The sequence below is a fragment of the Suncus etruscus genome, chromosome 13 (genome assembly GCF_024139225.1).
Source record: "Suncus etruscus isolate mSunEtr1 chromosome 13, mSunEtr1.pri.cur, whole genome shotgun sequence".
NCBI lineage: Eukaryota > Metazoa > Chordata > Mammalia > Eulipotyphla > Soricidae > Suncus > Suncus etruscus.
In genome coordinates this window covers 99,318,927-99,326,140 of record NC_064860.1, presented here as the reverse complement: position 1 = coordinate 99,326,140, position 7,214 = coordinate 99,318,927, and the positions used below count along the sequence as shown (strand labels likewise).

General features: G+C 45.3%; 1 pseudogene; it reads left to right on the top strand.

The window, feature by feature from the left end:
• The first annotated feature begins 275 nt into the window (after positions 1 to 275).
• LOC126025922 (transmembrane protein 184C-like) lies at positions 276 to 4,058 on the top strand (annotated as a pseudogene).
• Positions 4,059 to 7,214: the final 3,156 nt, after the last annotated feature.

The following is a 7,214-nucleotide window of genomic DNA, read 5'->3' as shown; positions in this document are numbered from 1 at the left end:
CACCCTCCTGGCCTGAAGAAAGAGCTCCATGTCTGCCAGGGGAGATTCCACTGTGTGAGAAGGGAGGGGCCCTCTTGGACTTCACTCCTGTCCTGAGCAAAACCAGACCAGGAATGTTCTGTCAGCTGTGTGTCTAAGCTCCACCACCTGAGAGAAGAACTAAGAGGGTTGCAGCCATCAGAATACAGGCCACATCTCTCCTCCCAAGTCACCCAGGGACAGGCCCACCATGGGTTCCCTGGTCTTTGCAAGGAGCCACACGCAGGCAGTCAGACATGCTACTGCCCTGCAGCATCCCTGGAGGCCACAGCTGTTACTGCCGCAGCAGCAGCAGCAGCATCAAGCCACTTGCAGCAGTATCAAGTCACCAAAATAAGAAGGCATGGTTCATCTCGGAGGTCTTTGTCCTCTTCATGATCCCCATGTCCACCTGGTAAATTATGCATTACCTAGTGCATTTGTCCAGGCTGAATCTCCAGAAGCCTATCATCAGGATCCTCTGGATGATGCCTGTCTACAGCTGCGAGAGTTGGGTGTCTCTGATATGGCCCAGTATCGCCATATACGTGGACACCCTCTTTGTGCTTTATACCTTCATGAACCTCTACATGAACTTCTTTTTTTTTTTTTTTTTTTTTTTTGGTTTTTGGGCCAAACCCGGTAACGCTCAGGGGTTACTCCTGGCTATGCGCTCAGAAGGCGCTCCTGGCTTGGGGGACCCATTGGGACACTGGGGATCGAACCGCGGTCCGTCCAAGGCTAGCGCAGGCAAGGCAGGCACCTTACCTTTAGCGCCACCGCCCGGCCCCATACATGAACTTCTTAAAGGCCCAATACCCAAACCTAGAAGCCATCCTGTAAGTAAAAGAGCAACAAAGGTTTTCATTTCTCTTCTGTTGGTTTTCCCATGCCCCACTGGAGAGAGATTGCTATGCAGATGCAAGCTGGGGGTGCTGCAATGTATCACCATCAGACTCTTCAGCACCGTCATGGCTAGGATCTGTGAGTTCTTCCAGGTTTAAAAGGAAGGAACCTTCAGCTTGTCCAGTGATTGGCTGTGCTTGGTCATTGTCAACTATTGTGTATGTAAACATTTTATGGGATTATTATGTTACTGACCCTACCCTGATCGGTGATTGTGCCCTACCCTAGGGTGTGACCTGGCATTCTGCTCTCACCGTAGGGTGGTACCTGATTCTGCTCCCACCATTGAGTGGTATCTGATCCCACCATTGGGTGGTACCTGATCCCACCATTGGATGGTACCTGATTCTGGGAGATAAAAGCAAGGGTCTGTGGAAGGCGGGGGGGGGGGGTGGCTTTTGGCGAACTGATGCTGAGACTTTGGGCTTCAGTCTTGTCCTCAGAATAAAACTGAATTTTCACAAGCCTGACTGTCTGCTAGCCTTTTACCTGTCGCTTCACCTCCGGCTGAACAGGGTGGCAGATGCATGCTCCAAGCTGGAGGGGAAAGACCTCATCCTCCATCCTTCCATCAGTCAATCTCATCAAGGGCTGACTTGCAACATAATGGTGCCCGGACAGGGACGCGAACTCTGGACCCAAGAGAACAGCAATCATGGTGAGCTTTTGAGTTTGATTTTGGCTCTTTTCAGTTGCAGTCAGCCCAAAATCTTGGGCTACCACGTGACGCCATTGTCAAATTTGGCTGACACCCCTTCTGGGGGCAGAAGGGCAACTGAAACATGGGAGGTGGAAGCTTGTATCACCCCATCCCAGGCCCAGGCTCAGGACTGAGACTTTGTTACAAGAAACAAAAACCTTGGCCTCCTCAGAGACTGATGGAAAGCCTAGATTAAAAACGGACAAGAAAAAAGACTGTATTTAGAATGGACTGATTTACTGAATATGACTTACAGCTTGAATTTGGATTTCGACTTGGAAAATTTCAGACTGGACTTTTAGTTTAAACCACTTTGAACTCTTAACATCCAGACTCGCCCTGCGGAAAAAGCTGTGGACAAGTTGTGTTGCAGCAGCTGCGACAGCGGAGCCGGCTTCCAAAGTGCTTTCTGGAAAAAAGGCAGCTGCGATCAGCACAGAACACCCGTCCTGCAGCAGATAAGTGGCAAAAAGCTATGGATAGGCCAGAAGTGGCAACGTGTGCGGCCTGGCTCAGCTCAGCTCTGCTCTGCTCCGGTAAAGCTACGTGGAAACAGCCCCACGGGGAACCGGTTTTTTGCAGCGAGCCTGGGACCCGCCCTCCAGATCAGGAGAATGAGATGGCTCAAGTTATCTCAGTTGAAAACCCATGGAAGAAAGCCACGTGGAGACAGCGTGGAAGAAGACCAGTGTCTGGACTAATGGTTTTTAGGTGAAGGGATTATGTGGGTAGCCACATATTTTACACATAGTTGGTGATGGGATAAGTTTTAATTAGTGGTGTAAAAAATTAGTTAAAAGGGGGAAAAATAACAGTAAAGCCCAAATGAACAATCTAATTTAAAAACCGCCGCATTTAACTTTGCTTCAGGTGTATCTCTTGATTAAGTCAGGTTCTTTCCAATTTAAATGTGTTTTATTGTTTTCCATAGCGAATATTTTCTTTTTTTTTGTTTGGGTTTTTTTTTTTGGGGGGGGCCACCCCTGGCAGTGCTCAGGGGTTACTCCTGGCTGTCTGCTCAGAAATAGCTCCTGGCAGGCACGGGGGACCATATGGGACACTGGGATTCGAACCAACCACCTTAGGTCCTGGATCGGCTGCTTGCAAGGCAAACACCACTGTGCTATCTCTCCGGCCCCCATAGTTAATATTTTCAATTGCCAAATGTTTTACTGTGTATTTTAATGCATTAGTCTGTTTTCAAAATGTATGTTCTGTATTTATGCTTTTGTGCTTGTGTGTAGGGAAGGTTAATAGGAAGAAAAAGTTCCCCCAAATAGTTTAAAGGTATAGGAACAAAAAGAAGTTCCAGAATAGTGCTTGGTAGAAAGCATTGAAAAAATTGTAAGTTACAGGTGTATGGTATATTTTGCAAAAATGTTATATTTTTGAAAAAGGCTAATATGTTAATTTTCACTTTATTATGTTGTTGCTATGGAAATATTACCTGCCTTTGGCTAAAGGTGGAGTCAGGATTGCAAAAGCTTATTATTATTCATTTTTTTAAGGGAGGGCACCCTGTGTTTAGGTTAGAAGTTTTTCTTTACATTTTCCTGTGATGCGCTTATGCAAACAGCTGCTCTTTTATTATTGACTAGTATTTCCTTTAATAATTGTAGACAATATTGTTTGTTTACTAAAAACAAAACGGTGGAATTGTTGTGTATGTAAACATTTTATGGGATTATTATGTTACTGACCCTACCCTGATCAGTGATTGTGCCCTACCCTAGGGTGTGACCTGGCATTCTGCCCCCAAGCTAGGGTGGTACCTGATTCTGCTCCCACCATTGGGTGGTATCTGATCCCACCATTGGGTGGTACCTGATTCTGGGAGATAAAAGCAAGGGTCTGTGGAAGGCGGGGGGCTTTTGGCTGGAACTATTGCTGAGGCTTTGGGCTTCAGTCTTGTCCTCGGAATAAAGCTGAATTTTCACAAGCCTGACTGTCTGCGAGCTGTTTACCCGTCGTTTCACCTCAGAACCGTGGCGAACCGTGGCTGGACAGGGTGGCAAATGCGTGCTCCGAGCTGGAGAGGAAAGACCTCATCCTCCATCCCTCCATCAGCCAATCCCATTAAGGGCTGACTTGCAACAGTCAACAATGCTTCACAGGTCATTGCTCTATATGTCCTCTGAGTATTTTACAAAGCCCTGAAGGAGGAGCTGAGGCCCATCCAGCCTGTGGAGAAGTTTGTTTGTGTCTAGCTTGTCATATTCGTGACATTCTGGCAAGCAGTGCTAATTGCATTTTTGGTGAAATATGGTGTGATTTCCCAAAACTTCACCTGGGACTGGAAAACAGCAGAGGCAGTGGCCACCGGACTGAAGTACTTCATCATCTGTATTGAGATATTTGTTGCTGCCATAGAGCTTTCCATTATAGCTATTCCTACATGCCTTATATGGAAGACCAAGAAAGGGGAACATGGTGATCATCAACAATGTGTCAGGTCTTTGCTGTATATTATTTCATCTGGGTATTTTACAAAGCACTAAAGGAGGAGCTGAGACACATCCCACCCATGGGGAAGTTTGTGTGAAGCTTCTGTTTTTTGGTGACGTTCTGGCAATCAGTCATGATTGCTTTGTTGGTGAAAATGGGTGCATTTTCCCAAAACTTCATCTGGGAAGACAGAAAGCAGAGTCAGTGGCCACCAGACTGCAGGACTTCATAATTTGTATTGAAATATTTATTGCTGCCGTAGCCCACCACTATGCCTTCTCCTATACAGCTATATGACAGGGGTGACGAACAAGTTCGACACAAAGAGCCAAAATTTTAAACTGTGAGAATCAGAGAGCCACACCACGCAGCGATCTGCCAAAACAGACAAACACTCACACAAAAGCATCTAATTTTAACAATAATATATTAAACACATATTGCATTTTGCCATTTTAAGTGAGGGTCAAAATCCTGCAGTGATGGTGAGGATGTGCTGCGTCCTCCACACTAAGAACTCACGGCAAGATGTGACCCAACATGTGACACACGGGTCCCCCCTCCGTGCTATATCTCTGGCCCCCAAAATTTGCATGTTTGTATCTCTATTAGATAAAAACTTATTTGCATATGTAAGCTTTTCCCATTTTAATGTGCCTAGACATAAAAGAACAATGCCACAAGGTATTACTGGTGCATATAGGGGCCCAGGTAACAAGTCTAACAATCCCATAACCTGGTTCTAATATGAACTCTAAACAGAGACTTATCTACTAGAATTCCATACTAAACAGATCCCCAAAGTGGGGGAAATTGCTGTTACATAAGAAGATATTCAATACAGGTTATGCCTATCAAGGGAACTACACATATCCCCCTTAAGATTTTTGAAATAGTCCGGGGGTTGGGGGATAAAATCCGGAGCACAGCTTCAGCCTGTGATTTGGTCTGTGGAGTCTAAAAATATGGCTCCCAGCAGTCACATATCAGGAAATGTCTTCGAGCGGGACTTCTCAGCAACCGAATCTGGTAGCAAACGAAAGTCCACAGTGAAGGGAGGTGGAGGAAAAGGGGCCCCAGAGAGCAAATCAACAGCAGCAGAGTATCCGTTTCTTCTCAGGCTGAGAATCTATCTTTTCACTTTGGGAGCTAATTGGCAACTGGCTGGGCTGGGGAGAATGTTCTGCTTTGTGAGGAGTTAAGAATTGAGGATAGGGCCGGGCGGTGGCGCTAGAGGTAAGGTGCCCGCCTTGCCTGCGCTAGCCTTGAACGGACCACAGTTCGATCCCCTGGCGTCCCATATGGTCCCCCAAGCCAGGAGCAACTTCTGAGCGCATAGCCAGGAGTAACCCCTGAGCATTACCGGGTGTGGCCCAAAAACCAAAAAAAAAAAAAAAAAAGGAATCGAGGATAAAAAGGGTTAAATGGGGGGAAATAACAGGAAGGGCTAGAAAAGAGTTTGTAAGGTGGTAAGCAAAGGGGGGAAGGAAGAGTTAGTTATATATGATAGGAGGGAGAACAATAGTGTCCCTATAAATTTAAGAGAGTAGACTTTTTGTTGATCCTCAGATAATTAGGAGTGGAATTGCTGCGTTATATAGCATACTTCACATGTTTATTTATTCTGAGTTATATATAATTGTACTCAGAGCTTCCTCCTGTCTCTGTAGTTAAGGATCACTCCTGGAAAAGCTTCAGAATATCTTTTTTTTTGGTTTTTGGGCCACACCCGGCGATGCTCAGGGGTTACTCCTGGCTGGTTGCTCAGAAATAGCTCCAGGCAGTCACGGGGGACCATATGGGACACCGGGATTTGAACCAACCACCTTTGGTCCTGGATCGGCTGCTTGCAAGGCAAACACCGCTGTGCTATCTCTCCGGGCCCAGCTTCAGAATATCTTACGATATTCTAGTGATCAAATCTGGGCCAGGCATATGAAAGGCAAGTGTAACTGCTCCCTTTTCTGATGGGCTAGCTTTACTTAATTCATGACTTAATTTTATTACTTTATTTAAACACTTTGTTTTATATCGTTGCTCATAATAATTTGTTTCTGCCATTCCATGTTCCAATACCAATCCCACCACCAGTGTCAAATTTTCTCCATCATTAACCCCCAATTCCCACCATCCCAAGCTGCCTCCATGGTAAGCATGAAATGATTTACTTTATATTGTTTTTGGTAATAGAATTATCAAAAAACTAGAGCAAAGAAAATTATGATATCTTGCAATAAGGTCATAAGTTGCTGCCTGAAGATTTCCTAAGCAGCTTGTTATTGATCATTCTGATATTGGATTTGTTTGCTAACATTAGGTGATGTCTATGTTACTTTGATATCTAATTTGTGTCTCGCTAGTGGGGTATCCTTCGCAGCCATGTGGTACAGAATCCCAAGTTCTGTGACTGACATGACAGTGGCTGTGGGGTATGTCTATGACTGGGCTACTGGAAGTATGAAAAGTATGGGGGAGGCTGTCCACTCTTTCTCCAAAGCCCTGGAGATCTGAACTCAAATACTGCCATAGTTGGAGTTTTGGTTGGCTAGATATCTCTGCAGAGATCATGTTAAAAAGGTGACATTGGGGGCAGGAGAGATAGCATGGAGGTAGGGCTTTTGCCTTGCATGAAGAAGGACGGCATCCCATATGGTCCCCGGAGCCTGCCAGGAACAACTTCTGAGTGTAGAGCCTGGAATAACCCCGGGTGTGACCCAAAAACAAAAAAAGGTGCCATTGGACCATTGGCATGGCATTGACTATGGATTCTGGGTGTAGTAGCAGATGAGGCTTTGGCAGGGCAGGGACTTAGCCTGCTCCTCTTCCCGAGAGTTCTCCTTAACGAATTGATGTATTCAATTACCTTAGGTTTTGTTAGGGATCTTTACATCTATGTTCATTGGGAAGATCGGTCTCTGGTTTTCTTTTCTTTTTATTGAAAACAATTGTTGTCAGCTTTGTGAATCAGGGGACTGCTTATGTCAGATAAAAGTCTACTGATGAGCACTTTTTAAATTTTGGAAGATTTCAGAGGTTTAGGAAATTGGTCATCTTTGAAGGCTTGCTTGAACTCCATAATAAGTCATCTGTGCCTGGGCATTTGTATTGAGTGAAGGGAGACTTAGTTATTATTTCACTTTTCTTC